Source organism: Aethalodelphis obliquidens, unplaced genomic scaffold (assembly GCF_003676395.1).
Source record: "Aethalodelphis obliquidens isolate GAN/ISIS:26980383/991018 unplaced genomic scaffold, ASM367639v1 scaffold115, whole genome shotgun sequence".
Lineage (NCBI taxonomy): Eukaryota > Metazoa > Chordata > Mammalia > Artiodactyla > Delphinidae > Aethalodelphis > Aethalodelphis obliquidens.
In genome coordinates this window covers 1,488,163-1,503,860 of record NW_020838059.1, presented here as the reverse complement: position 1 = coordinate 1,503,860, position 15,698 = coordinate 1,488,163, and the positions used below count along the sequence as shown (strand labels likewise).

At 37.3% G+C, this 15,698-nt stretch overlaps 1 long non-coding RNA gene across 1 annotated transcript in view; it reads right to left on the bottom strand.

The window, feature by feature from the left end:
• LOC113615314 (uncharacterized) overlaps positions 1-321 on the bottom strand; it is a 58,939-nt gene extending 58,618 nt beyond the window's left edge. The window contains exon 1 of the long non-coding RNA XR_003430966.1: positions 88-321. This is a non-coding gene — a long non-coding RNA (uncharacterized LOC113615314). The remainder of the gene's footprint in view (positions 1-87) is intronic.
• Positions 322-15,698: the final 15,377 nt, after the last annotated feature.

The following is a 15,698-nucleotide window of genomic DNA, read 5'->3' as shown; positions in this document are numbered from 1 at the left end:
TATCCTTAGACAAGAAAGAACAATCATCTTTTAGAAGAGGAGAAAGGGGTAAAGATGGGTGTGGATAGTGATTATCAAGATAATTACCTCATCTTTTTCCTTCCACTTGAGTTTGGAAACTTAAGCCATCCTTGGATGGCTACGATGAGCCCATGGTAGAGATGTTCACTTTGCTTCCTCAGAGCCTGTCTTCTTGTTCCATCTGCATATGTGGAGCCCAAAATACTTAGCAGAAACCAAAGTGGATTGCTAAGACATGTAGCTGGTTTGCTGTACCACTACTATGTCGTTTGACCAGGAATAGATCCAGCAACATCATGACAGACACGATATTATATGTCCTTTAAAAAGATCCGACAGGGCCTTAAGAATCATGGCTTTCCAACCTTTCCTTTTATATCTGCACAATTATACTTTACTCCCTAACTTCCCTGGAACCCACCAAGCTTCCAAAAAGAAGATCTAAGAGAACTTCACCCTAAAGGCTCTTTTGGTTTTCAGGCGGTTGTAACCAAAGCATTTTTAGCTCCTGCAGTGACCTCCTTTGGGTTTAGAAAGAGCACAATACTGGCCTATGTATCCATGTTTTAAACACTCCTACAACCTTCTGCAAGCAGGGATTGGTAGATACAGCTCAAATAAGAAAACCAATTATCTTTAAGTTTAGCTCCCAGGGGAGCTTTGCTTTTTAATTGAGAGATCAATGTTGGATTCTCATGACATCCTGAACTTCCCATTCAGTGACTGCTGACTAATAGTGTGAAATTGGAAATTGGAGTATCTGACATGTCACATGGGTTAGAGCCACGATCCATTTAGGCCAGCCACCAGAGGCTGCTGAAAGCACCAAGCAATAGCTTGGAGAGTGTACAATGTGAAAAAGTACTGAAACGAGTGACAGAAAATCTAGGTTCTAGACTTGGATCTCCTGCTGCATGTGCAATCTGGTGTGTCATTTATCTTTACTAAATCCCAGGTTTTCCTACTTTGAATGGGAGCGATAATCCCTGCCCTGCTGACCTCACAGAGTTGCTGTGGGACTCAAATGATGTACGGGAAACCCTTTATCAACTAGAAATCTATACGATCCATAGTAATATCATATTTGAGGAGTGTGTTAATGATGTCGCTGATCACAGAAGTTGAGGATAGTTTTGTCTTTAAGTTCAAAGATATCTGGACCCCTAAAACTAGAAGTAAAACTCTTACTTTTTTACATCATTAAATACCGCCTGAAAACATCTAAATCCCTTCCCCCAAAGCCTTCAGTCAACTTTAAATGAATTTTACATTCTAATTAAAAGCACAACTGTTAGAGTTTGGTTTTTATAATCGAATTAAAAGTCCTCTTACACAAGCTGCCAGAGGTAGTTTTTAAAACCAGTTACCTTGTCATTTTTCCACCCTTGGTAGACAGATTGCATCTGGCCTCCTGAGTAAGTTTTGTCAATGCAGGTTCATCTGCTCTCCAGGCTATAAAGAAAAGAGTTGTTTGGGGTAGTAAAACCTCTTTGTATAGCAGTTAGTGAGGCCTCTCCCATTTCTCTGATGACTTTGTGAAGCATCATACAAAACAGAGCACTTGTAGATACATAACAATTTCTTCTTATCCCAGGCCATCATCATTGTCACCATCTGGTTACAGAGTTCACAAACAATGCCTGGCCCCTCCTCTGTGTCAGTCAGTACTCTAAATGCTGGGAATATAAAGGTGAAGAAAGGCTGCAAAGCTGAATCCATGACTTACGAACTCAATGACTAATGGAAATGACAGACACGTAAACAAAGCAGTGGAACTGCAACATGATAAATGCAACAAAAGGACTCTGTATAACATGTAGATGTAGCACAGAGAAAGGAGTTGTGGGATGGGGGAAATAGTAACAGTGAAGGTCCATTGAAGGAACTGCCGTTTGGGGATTTTTTGGTTTATTTTCTTCCAAAGCACTTTTTCATCTATCATTTCATTAATCTTTATAATGCATTGGGTTTTGAAGGATGAATAGAAGTCTTTTGAGCCAATGAGTGGGTGGAGTTTCAGTCAGAGGGAATAGCATGTGCCAGTAAAGAGTGACAGTAGAGAAGGCTGGAGAAGGAGGCAGACACAGAAGATGGCGGGCCCTGTACACCATCCTAAACAGTGTGGACTTTATCCTGAGGTCAGTGAGAAGGGTTTTTAAATAGGGAAGTGGCGTACTCATGTTTGTGTTTTAGAAAAGCTATATACTTTGAGTGGATATGCAAATAAACTAGAGGCAAAGGAGACTCAGACAGGAAGTCCAATGAAGAGGCTGTTACTTCAATTCAGGAAAGAATGATGGTTATTGGAAAAAGAGGGGAGCCAATGGCTTCAGGCAATAGTAACATCACTGTCTTTATCACTAAGACCATCTTGTCCCTTCATCATTATTCAACTTTATCAAAAGTAATTTGTGGAAGAAAATAATTTTTCTGAGTATTTGCAAACATATGAATGGATCATAACCCTGAAGTTCACGTGTGACTTAGTTATTTGGTGTCAACTCACATTTCCCATAGAAACAACAGCAGTCCTAAATCTCTGGCCATCCCAGAGAAATCGATTTGAAGTACAAAGTACTTGGAAAGCTTTATGTTTGCAGTGAAACATAATTGTTCTCTAATAACATTTGTCACATTAATAAACAAAAGAATGAAGGAATAAATGTATTAATATAATTTACTAACACAGGCAAAAGTCTGTATTAGGTATTATCAGAGATGCAAAGATGTCTCAGATGTAGCTCTTGGCCTTGAGGGAAATGAAAAAAATGCTTCAGCTGGACAGCTCACCAAAGTGACACCTCCTCTCTAATGGCCAGCATGCTCGCCACTAAGGCTCAGCAGGAAGTTTCATTAAAAGAAAATTCAATAAATGTTACGTAATCTTCAATACACAAGAGTACTAACCTAAGAATCACACAAGGTGTCGGGTCTTTGATTTTAAGCTCATGAATTTTTCAAAAATGAAGTTTAATGAACAATACATAATTTGCACATGGTGAATAATTAAAACAGTATAACTAATCCTCCCTCCAATTCCAGACCAACAGTCCCTCTCTCCAGAGGCAACTACTATAAATTGTGGGTGCTTCAAGAAATTTTATGTGCTTATACCAGCATTTATATACATTTACATTTTTTCATATTTACACAAAAGTGATTGCACAATCCATAATAATTTCACAGAGCTTTTTAATTTAATGTATTTTGGAGATCTTTCTGTATCTGCATGCATAGATCAATCTCATTCATTTTAACATTTACATTCTGCCTTGGCATATGAATAAGCCATTATTTATTTATTTTTGTTACAGAGCTTGTTTTCTAAGAAATAAAAACATTATAGATACGATGAAAATTCTTTTTGTCCCCAATCCCATTTCTCGTGAGCCCCAGAGGCATCCACTATGCTGAAGTTGCTGTGTGTCCTCCATGTTCATGTTTTTATCCTACTATATATGAATGTATCTATAAATAATACATGATAATATTTTGTATATTTTAAATTTCACACAAATGGCATAACATTTTGCAACTTGCTTCCCCCCAACCCCCGCCACTTCACATTTGTTTCTTTAGACCTATCCTTGTTGATAGTTGTAGTTTTCATTCACCCATTGTGGATTTATCTTGCTCCTAGTTATACTGAATACTGTGGGTTTGTTGGCTTTTCCTTGTAGGCTATAAATAAAAGTCCCACAGTTGGAATTATTTTTCTCAAATCCTTGCTTTGACTTTGCACTGGATAGATTAATAAAAGGATGGAAGATTCTTATAAATTGAAAACCTGGAAACTTTTTGGTCTAGAAAAGGAAGGACATTTATGTTAATAAATTTTAGCCAGTACAAACAATGTTGCAATAAATATTCTTGAATATGTTTTTTGTATTTCTTTAAGGTACCTAGGAGTTGAATTGCAGGCTCGGAGTATATTCATATTTTCATATTTACTAGGTATGACCAAATTGCTCTCTAAAGTGGATGTGCAAATACTTATTCCCACAAGTAGCGTAAACAGTTGTTTCCTCACATTCTTGCCTGCATTTGGTATTAGCAGATATTTTTATTTGTGGTAATCTGATGTAATAGTATCTCTGTGCTAATTTAATTTGCACTTCCCTGATTATTAGTGAGGATAAAAGAATGTTTTCATCTTTTTACTGGCCATTCAGGTTTTCTCTTTTGTGCATTGTCCAATAATATTTTGTCCATTGTTAATTTGGATTGTTGTTTAATAAATGTAGTCCTTTATGGAATCCATATCTGTCTGTTATATATTTGTTGCAAATATCTTCTCCAAGTCTGTCACTTGCCTATTAACTTTGTTTATTGCAATGTCTTATAGCATAGAAAGATGGAAGGTTTTATTTTTTTTGATGTGGTTAAATTTATCAGTAATTTACAATTTGTACTTTTCAGGCCTTATTCAAAAAATCCTTTCCTACCCCAATAACATTAATATATTATTCTAAATTTCTTTTAAATTTTAAAAGTTTTTTAAAAAACATTGTTATTGAGTCCATCTTGAATTTATTTCTATATATGATGAAATATAGGAAATTAATTTTATTTGTTCCAATATGAATAAGCAATTGTTTCTACACCACTTATTGAATAGTCCCTCATTTCCTCTCATGATCTACAATGTCAGTTCTGTCACATACTAAGGTCCCTTATACAGCTGACCCTTGAACAACATGGGTTTGAATTGCACAGGTCTACTTATACGTGGAGTTTTTCCAACAGTAAATACTACAGTACTACATTATCCGTGGTTGAATCCACAGACGTGGAACCAGGGATACAAAGGAACTGTGTGTATATGAAGGGTCGACTGTAAATTATACATGGATTTTCGACTGCAAGGAGGGTTGATGTCCCTAACCCATGCATTGTTCAAAGGTCAACTGTATTCTCAGCTTTCTGTCTGGGTCTCTCTTTTCTCCAACTGATCTGTTTGCCTCTCTCTATGCAAATACTATGCTGTTTTAATTACTATAGTTTTCTAAGTCTTGATATCTGTAGGATAAGTACTTCCTATTTATTCTTCTTCATAATCGTCTTCGATATTCTTGGTTTCTTAATTTTTCATATGAATTTTAGAATCAGTTTGTTAAGTTTCATGAAAAATCCTCTTGGAACTTTGTTTGGAATTGCCTTGAACTGATAGATTAATTTTTGGAATTGTGGACATCTTTAAGTTAATGAATTTTTCTATATGGAAAAATGGTATATATCTCCTCTCATTAAAGTCTTCTTTTAAGTCCTTCAGTAGTGCTTACAATATTTTCCTAAAGATAATGGGCATTTTTGTTAGAGTTTTACTTAGGTTAATAGTGTTGCTTGTTATTATGAATGGTAGCTTTATTTTAACTAGTTTTATCTTTCTATTTTTTTTTAATTTTATTTATTTATTTTTAAACATCTTTATTGGAGTATAATTGCTTTAAAATGGTGTGTTAATTTCTGCCTTATAACAAAGTGAATCAGTTACACATATACGTATGTTCCCATATCTCTTCCCTCTTGCATCTCCCTCCCTCCCACCCTCCTTATCCCACCCCTCTAGGTGGTCACAAAGCCCTGAGCTGATCTCCCTGTGCTATGCGGCTGCTTCCCACTAGCTATCTATTTTACGTTTGGTAGTGTACATATGTCCATGCCACTCTCTCACTTTGTCACAGCTTACCCTTCCCCCTCCCTATATCCTCAAGTCCATTCTCTAGTAGGTCTCTGTCTTTATTCCCATCTTGCCCCTAGGTTCTCCATGACCTTTTTTTTTTTCTTAGATTCCATATATATGTGTTAGCATATGGTATTTGTTTTTCTCTTTCTGACTTACTTCACCATGTATGACAGACTCTGGGTCCATCCACCTCACAACAAATAACTCAGTTTCGTTTCTTTTTATGGCTGAGTAATATTCCATTGTATATATGTGCCACATCTTCTTTATCCATTCATCTGTTGATGGACACTTAGGTTGCTTCCATGTCCTGGCTATTGTAAATAGAGCTGCAATGAACATTTTGGTACATGAATCTTTTTGAATTATGGTTTTCTCAGGGTATATGCCCAGTAGTGGGAGAGATTAGTACAAGCAACTCTATGCCAATAAAATGGACAAACTGGAAGAAATGGACAAATTCTTAGAAATGCACAAGCTTCCGGGACTGAACCAGGAAGAAATAGAAAATATAAACACACTAATCACAAGCACTGAAATTGAGACTGTGATTAAGAATCTTCCAACAAACAAAAGCCCAGGACCAGATGCCGTCACAGGCGAATTCTATCAAACGTTTAGAGAAGAGCTAACACCTATCCTTCTCAAACTCTTCCAAAATATAGCAGACGGAGGAACACTCTCAAACTCATTCTACGAGGACACCATCACCCTGATACCAAAACCAGACAAAGGTGTCACAAAGAAAGAAAACTACAGGCCCATATCACTGATGAACATAGATGCAAAAATCCTCAACAAACTACTAACAAACAGAATCCAACAGCACATTAAAAGGATCATACACCATGATCAAGTGGGGTTTATCCCAGGAATGCAAGGATTCTTCAATATACACAAATCAATCAATGTGCTACACTATATTAACAAATTGAAGGAGAAAAAGCATATGATCATCTCAATCGATGCACAGAAACCTTTTTTTTTTTTTTTTTTGCAGTACCCGGGCCTCTCACTGCTGCGGTCTCTCCGTGGAGCACAGGCTCCAGACGTGCAGGCTCAGCGGCCATGGCCCACGGGCTCAGCCGCTCTGCGGCATGTGGGATCCTCCCGGACTGGGGCAGGAACCCACATCCCCCACATTGGCAGGCGGACTCTCAACCACTGCGCCACCAGAGAAGCGACACAGAAAGCTTTTGACAAAATTCAACACCCATTTATGATAAAAACCCTGCAGAAAGTAGGCATAGAGGGAACTTTCCTTAACATAATAAAGGCTGTATATGACAAACCCACAGCCAACATCATCCTCAATGGTGAAAAACTGAAACCATTTCCACTAAGATCAGGAACAAGACAAGGTGGCCCACTCTCACTACTATTATTCAACATAGTTTTGGAAGTTTTAGCCACAGCAATCAGAGAAGAAAAAGAAATAAAAGGAATCCAAATCAGAAAAGAAGAAGTAAAGCTGTCACTGTTTGCAGATGACATGATACTATACATAGAGAATCCTAAAGATGCTACCAGAAAACTACTAGAGCTAATTGATGAATGTGGTAAAGTAGCAGGATACAAAATTAATGCACAGAAATCTCTGGCATTCCTATACACTAATGATGAAAAATCTGAAAGTGAAATTAAGAAAACACTCCCATTTACCACTGCAACAAAAAGAATAAAACATCTAGGAATAAACCTACCAAAGGAGACAAAAGACCTATATGCAGACAATTATAAGACACTGATGAAAGAAATTAAAGATGATACAAATAGATGGAGAGATATACCATGTTCTTGGATTGGAAGAATCAACATTGTGAAAATGACTCTACTACCCAAAGCAATCTATCTACATATTCAGTGCAATCCCTATCAAACTACCACTGGCATTTTTCACAGAACTAGAACAAAAAATTTCACAATTTGTATGGAAACACAAAAGACCCCGAATAGCCAAAGCAATCTTGAAAATGAAAAACAGAGCTGGAGGAATCAGGCTCCCTGACTTCAGACTGTACTACAAAGCTACAGTAATCAAGACAGTATGGTACTGGCACAAAAACAGAAAGATAGATCAATGGAACAGGATAGAAAGCCCAGAGGTAAACCCATGCACATATGGTCATCTTATCTTTGATAAAGGCAGCAAGAATATACAGTGGAGAAAAGACAGCCTCTTCAATAAGTGGTGCTGGGAAAACTGGACAGGTACATGTAATAGTATGAAATTAGAACACTCCCTAACACCATACACAAAAATAAACTCAAAATGGATTAAAGACCTAAATGTAAGATCAGACACTATAAAACTCTTAGAGAAAAACAAAGGCAGAACACTCTATGACATAAATCACAGCAAGATCCTTTTTGACCCACCTCCTAGAGAAATGGAAATAAAAACAAAAATAAACAAATGGGACCTAATGAAACTTCAAAGCTTTTGCACAGCAAAGGAAACCATAGACAAGACCAAAAGACAACCCTCAGAGTGGGAGAAAATATTTGCAAATGAAGCAACTGACAAAGGATTAACCTCCAAAATTTACAAGCAGCTCATGCAGCTCAATAACAAAAAAGCAAACAACCTATTCTAAAAACGGGCAGAAGACCTAAATAGACATTTCTCCAAGAAGACATACAGATTGCCAACAAACACATGAAAAAATCATTAATCATTAGAGAAATGCAAATCAAAATTACAAGGAGATATCATCTCACACCGGTCAGAATGGCCATCATCAAAAAATCTAGAAACAATAAATGCTGGAGAGGGTGTAGAGAAAAGGGAACTCTCTTGCACTGTTGGTGGGAATGTAAATTGATACAGCCAGTATGGAGAACAGTATGGAGGTTCCTTAAAATACTAAAAATAGAACTACCATATGACTTAACTAGTTTTACTGAGGTATAATTTACAAACAATAAAATTCACCAATTATGTGATGAGTTTTGGCAAATGTATACAGTTGTGCAATGGTGACTACAATCAAGATGTGGAACATTTCCTTCACTCAAAAAAGTTTCCTCATGCCCCTTGAAATGAATCTCCTCCACTCACACTGGGTCCCTGGCTACTGGGGATATATTTCTTTTCACAATAGTTTGTTTTTTTCTAGAATTTTATATAAGTGGAATTATTATATATGGTATATAGGCCTTTGTGCCTGAATTCTTTTACCCAGGATAATGTTTTTCAGATTCACCCATGTTTTTGTTTATATCAGTAGTTTCCTTTTTTTGCTGAGTAGTATTCTATTGTATGGATGTACCACAGTATATCCATTCACCAGCTCATGGTTGTGTCCATCTTTTGGCTATAATGAATAAAGCTATTATAAACATTCACATGACAAGTCTTTGTGTGGACGTGTTCTCTTTTCTCTGGGATAAATTCCTAGGGTGAGGTTGCTGGGTCATATAATACGTGTATGTCTAACTTCATAAAAATTGCCAATCTGCGTTATAAAATGGCTATACCATTTTTGCATTTCCACCAACAATATATGCAAAGTTCTTAGAGTTGTCCCACATCCTTAACAACACTTGATGTTATCAGTTTTCTTCATTTTAGCCAGTGAATGGTAACTATTAAAAAATTCTATTTTCTAATTGTTTTTGCTACTGTATAAGATTATTATTGAGTTTCTAAAAATATCTTCTTTGCAACAATATTTACGAATTCCCTTAATAGTTAAAATAATTTGTCTGAAAATTCTCTGGTTTTCTATGTAACCAATCAGGTAGTCTATGAATAATGATACTTTCTTCCATTCCAGTGCTTTAATCTATTTCTATTCTTTGTCTTATTGAATTGACAGTGATCTCTCCAATGCAATGTTAAATAGCAATTTGGAATGCAGTTATCCTTATCTTGTTCATGGCTCTGATGAAAATGTTTCTAAAGCTTCTACATTAATCATAATGTTTATTTTAGGTTTTTGGTAGCTATCACTGTCAGATTAAACTTTTCCCTCTATTTTGATTTGTTTCAAGGGTTTTTTTTTTTCCATAGAGAAGAGTGGTTGAATTTCATTTAATTTTTTAAATCTATTGAGATGAATACATATTATTTTCTCTTTAATCAGCTTACGTAATGTCTTGTAGTAATGGATTTTCTAAGGTTAGACTATAATTTAATGCCTGAAAACAAGCCCATTTGATTGTATAGTATTATTTTTATACATTTGTTGAGTTCAATTAATGAATATTTTAATTAGGACTTTTGAGATTTTTATCAAAAGTGAGATTGGCATATAATTTTTGGTCTTTTAAACAAGCTTGTCTGGTTTTGGTTTCAAGATTTTACTAACCTCATAAAATGGATTGGGTAGATTTTCCTGTTTTTTCTGTTCTCTGGAATATTTTATATAATGTAGAGATTTCCTGTTCTGTGATAGTTTGATGAACCTTACCTGTGAAAGAATGTGGGATTGATGCCTTTGTTGGCAGAGAGGTTGGCTACTGATTGAACTTCTTCAGTGTCTAATGGCCTATTCATGTTTTCAACTTATTCTTGAATAAAATTTTGTTAATTTGGATTTTTCTACAGAATTTCTCATCTCATCAACATTTTTATATTTATTGGCATAAAATATTTCATAACATACTCATTACTTTAAAAATCTAAAATGTTTAGTAATATTCCTATTATCATTGCTCATATTCATTATTCAGGTCTTGATTCTTTTTTACTTTTTCAATCTTATCAGAATACTGTCTATTTTATTAAGCTTTTAACAAATTAGGTTTTAGATTTATTAAGCATTTTTATTTTTGTTTCCTATTTCATTAATTTCTGTTTTGATATTTATTTCTTTTCTTTTTCTTTCTTCTGGTTCACTTCACAATTCTTTTCTAACTTTTTGAGTTGAATGCTTAACATATTAACATTCAGCTATTTTGTTTCATATTGCATACATCACATTTTCTTATATCACATCAGTTACACTCTACAATTTGATATATGTCATTCAATAATAATTGTGTGTAATTTTAATTAAAATTTTTCTTTATTCCATTTAGAAGGATTTTTGTCTAAATGTATGGGGGTTTGGGGGTATTTTTTATTAACTTCTATTTTATTGCATTTTTATGAGAATGTTATTAATATGATATTGCTTATTTAGAATTTGAGACTGGCTTTGATACTTGTGTTACAGTTTTGTAAATCTTTCAAATGTGACTGAAAATAATGTGTATCCTATATTTTGGGGGCCCAGGACTTGATATGTATGTGTGTTTGTGTATTAACTCAAACTTCATAATTGTGCTGTTTAATATCATATATTCTTCCATATCTGCTTTATCAGTTTCTGAGAATGGTGTGTTAAAATTTCCCTTCTAGTAATAAGGATCTGTTCATTTTTCTCTTGTTCTGTCCAATTGTTTCATCCCTCAGAGCCCCAGTTTCTCTGTCTGTAAAATGCAATGAGAAATTGTGTGTAAAACAATAAGTTCTGGGATTGTAGGCACTCAATCATCCAGAGGTGCTCTTGCTTGGTTGTTATTACTATTTTACATAATACTGATATTAGTAAATCCAAGCCCTGCCCTCTCAATAAGTTCTCAAGAGGACTTGGTTTTGGAGGGTGAGGCACACTGTTCAGAATGAAGCCCAAACAAGGAATACTAAATCATGTTCATCAAGTCGTATTATCTAGGCAAGGCCAGTGACAATTAGGAGTCACCTCATTCACAAGGAAAAGCAGTTGCTTCTAGAATGTGCATCTCTTGGGAACTTTCTTCAAGTCACCAAAGGGACAATGGTCTCAGGGTGGAGTGAGCAATTATAGAGCAATGTAGGGACCAGACCTCAGTATCCTTCCTTCAGCTAAGCAGGGCTCCTGTGCATTGGAACCTCATGAAGTTCTTGAAGGAACACATGGCTACTGGTAAAGTCTTTAAAGATTCTAGACACTCCCAAGGGTCCCTTTCTTAAAATATGTTTCTAAAGAAGTTTTGGCAGTTTTCCTATGAGAATTGGTGTTTTCTCAGGTATCTGAGCAAGAGGCTGAAGTGATTTTTGGGAAATCTCTCCTTCTCCTACCTGGGTCTGGTTTTAGGAGAAAGCCCTAAGAGCAGACCAGAGGGTGTGGTGACCCTCCACTCCCACCCTTACACTTTCTAAATGAATGGGATGGCAGGACATTTTCTTTCCTTCTTTATTCCCTTCTTCCCTCCCTCCCTCCCTTCCTTCCTTCTTTCTTTCCTCCCGTTCTTCCTTATCTTTATTTCTTTCTTCCCTCTGTGCCTCAGATGTGTTAAGCAAGGGCTCAATCTAAAGAAAATGTGTTGCTACTGACTCAGTTTCCAGTGTTCATCTCTCAGTGCCTTGATGCCACATGTATATAGCACAAACCTAGGATTTTTAAAAAGTGAAATGATCACTCTAATAAAGGTTGGAAAAGTAGTTTAACATGAAAATCATACAGACTTGAGTTCAAAATTCTGACTCTATCCCATACTGTCTGTGTATGTGTAACTGAGCAAGCCACAAATCCTCTGATACTCCTAATAAAGTCAGGATAAAATCACGTTGTTGAACCCATGGAATATACAACACCAAGATGAACCCTGATATAAACTATGAACTTTGGGTGATTATGATGTGTCAATGTAGGTTCCTCAATTGAAACAAATGTACCACTCTGGTGGGGAATGTTAATAATGGGGGAGGCTATGTATATGTAGGGGCAGAGGATATATGAAAACTGTCTGTACTTTTCTTTGAATTCTTCTGTGTACCTAAAACTTCTCTAAAAAATAAAGTCTTAATTAAAAAAAAAATTAAATCAGTTTGTTGTGAGGATTAAATGAGATAATCTGTGGATTTATCATAGTGTCTGGCATTTGCTAGGCTCACAATAAATGCTAGCTCCCTATTCCCTTCTTAAACTCATATCTAGTTAACTCTGACCTGCTTTGAGCTCCACATAAACCCTCTTCAGCTACAGGCACGTATTTGTTCACCCAATGGGCACTTGCTTTGCACAGCCCACTATTACTGGGAAAGTCAAATACAGATGTCATCCATTTTCCCATAGAACTGTAATCTAGATGGAATACAACACACACACATCAAATCAATAGAAAGCAATGTATTTGCAAATGCTGAGTTATAATGCTGGGGTGGGGGGCGCGGGCAGAGGCATAAGAAAAGGTCAAACGGGAAGTAAATACTGGAGGGGAGGTAGACTATTGAAAAAGGAAAGGAGGGGGTGAATTAGTAATACCCCTCTGGCTTTTCAGAGGGTTCAGAAGTAGACACAAATGGGCTTCCCTGGTAGCGCAGTGGTTGAGAGTCCGCCTGCCGATGCAGGGGACGAGGGTTCGTGCCCCGGTCTGGGAGCGTCCCGCATGCCGCAAAGCGGCTGGGCCCGTGGGCCATGGCCGCTGGGCCTGCACGTCCGGAGCCTGTGGTCTGCGGCGGGAAAAGCCACAGCAGTGAGAGGCCGCGTACCGAAAAAAAAAAAAAAAAAAAAAGAAGTAGACACTAATGCCTATGGCAAAGCCCAGTGAAAAGTTCTTATTCTTCCCATGAACAACATTTCATTAATGCCAACTTGGTTCCAGGCACTGAGGTGGTTAGATAGGTATGAGACACCTTGGTCTTCCCCTACAAGGCATACAATCTAGTAGAGGAAGCAAGATATGGGTATAAGAAAAGTGGAATAGAATAAGGTAGTATAGGATGATTGCATGCTGTAATCATTGGTTCTAAAGTTCCAAGGAAGGGGTGAACACTTTTGGTCAGCTCAGCAGGAAGGTCTTGATTAAAAATATGGGGAGTATCTTTGCTGAAAAGTGAGGGTGTTTTGAATGAAGAAAATAGTAAGTGCAAAGGGGAGGATATGAAGTATGGGGAAGGGAAGAAGGGTTGTGAAAGATAAAGTTTGAGAGGTAAGATTCTGATTGTGGAGGATCTGTGAGTTAAAGGATTTGGACTTTATTCTGAACTTTATTCTGAGGACAATAAAAAGCCATTGAAGAGTTTAAAGTAGAACAGTGGATGTAGTCAGACTTCTGCTTAGAATAATCATAAGGCAGCAGTGTGGAGGATAAATTGGTCAGGGCAAGCCTGGAGGCAGTGAGACCAGTTAGGAGGCTACTGCAATAGTCCAGGCAAATGATAAAATAGAGAAAAGTCTGCTCTAGGGCAGAGGAATTCCCAATAAGGAAGGTGTCAGAAAACAAGATCCTCCTCTAGGTCTGGCTGCCTTTAGACTTGAAGCGACTACACTAGGTCACACTTGTTTAGACCTTGCCCAAACCTAACTTGATGACAAGTTTTGAGTCAGGAAGTAATTCCCTGATAGCTTCTTGTAATCAAGGCCTCACATTTTTTTTTTTTTTTTTTGCGGTACGCGGGCCTCTTACTGTTGTGGCCTCTCCCGTTGCGGAGCACAGGCTCTGGACACGCAGGCTCAGTGGCCATGGCTCACGGGCCCAGCCGCTCCGCGGCATGTGGGATCTTCCCGGACCGGGGCACGAACCCGCGTCCCCTGCATTGGCAGGTGGACTCTCAATCTCTGTGCCACCAGGGAAGCCCAAAGCCTCACATTTGTTTGTTGTCTGGCCAATCTGAGTAGTGTGGACTGTAGACAGAGAACAGAGTAAAGCTAGAGTAAAGTTTTATGGAGGTCTTGGTCTCAATAAAATATGATTCTTACCACAACTGTAAGTATTCACCCACTCAAAGCCATCTTGGGTCAATTTAGGGAAATCAGAGCTCTATTTAGAACTTCCTCACGTATGGTAGTTAAGGAATTGTTTAGATGTTAGCAAGACCTACAAAGAAGGTATATCAGCCCTACCCAAACATCACCCCATTTTGTCAATAACCTTTGCTTCTAAATTTGCCTTCTACCCTGTTCCAGCCAAACCAGCCTTTTATGCATCTAGATTCTATTATCTCAGCCTCTGATTCCAAGATCCCCTCATTCCCTTTACTACTCATCCATTCTTACTCTTCATAGATTTTATTCAAACCACCCACCTCTTCCTAGAGGCTCTCTTATGAACCCAATCCATTCTGCTTCCTTTGCCTTGAGTCCCAGACTCACAGCTTATATCCCTTGGTGCTTATTGATAGGCACCCCAGTAATCCAGGAAGTGATATAACAGAATGGAAAGGAAATAAGCTCTTTGGACAAAGAGACCCGGATTCAACTCTGTATTAACCATTAATTAGCTGTGTTACCTTGAGTGAGTTACTTAATGCTTTTTAGCTATAGTATTCTCATCTGTAAAATGGGAGCAACAATAGTACCTATATCACAGAGTTCTTAGGAGGATTATGAGGTAAGTGATTTGGCATTTATCACATAGAAAGGACTCAATAAATGTCAATTTAAATGAAAAGTCATAGTTCAGTTGCCTTTTGGGTGGGATCTTCTGTCTTCCATAAATTAATTGAAAGATGCCAAAAGTTAGTGACCATAGATTTCTTCCTTGTCATCCCTCTCCACCCCTGCATCTGGTATAGGGCTCTGTAAACAACGTGTTCATTAATTTAATGACAAGATGAGGCATAATACAAAGCCACAGATAAATAATTGGCTATGGGAAAGGGAGTGGGTCTTAGGGGACAGAAGCTAATATAAATTTGAGAGACCAGATTTACCAGAAAGTGAAAAAATTCGGAAACCTTGGGCCCTGAAGGTTAATAGAGAGGGCGGCATCTTGCCTTATGCAGAAACAGTGTAATGTAGTAGAAAGGGAGTTTCAGAGTCAGGCAGTCCTGAATTGAAATCTAGTTTCCACTGCATTCAAGCTATATGACCTTGGACAAATCTCCAAATCACTCAGGGCCTCAGTTTCCTCATCTGTAAAATTAAAATAATAATATTTGACTTCCAGAGTTGTGGAGAGGATTCAAGGTCTAACCTATTTAAAATGCCTAGAATAATGCTTGAGACATGGTTGGTGGCCAAAAACACATCACCTACCTCTTCTTCCCTTCTCTGTCCTTCCTTTATTGCATTGAACA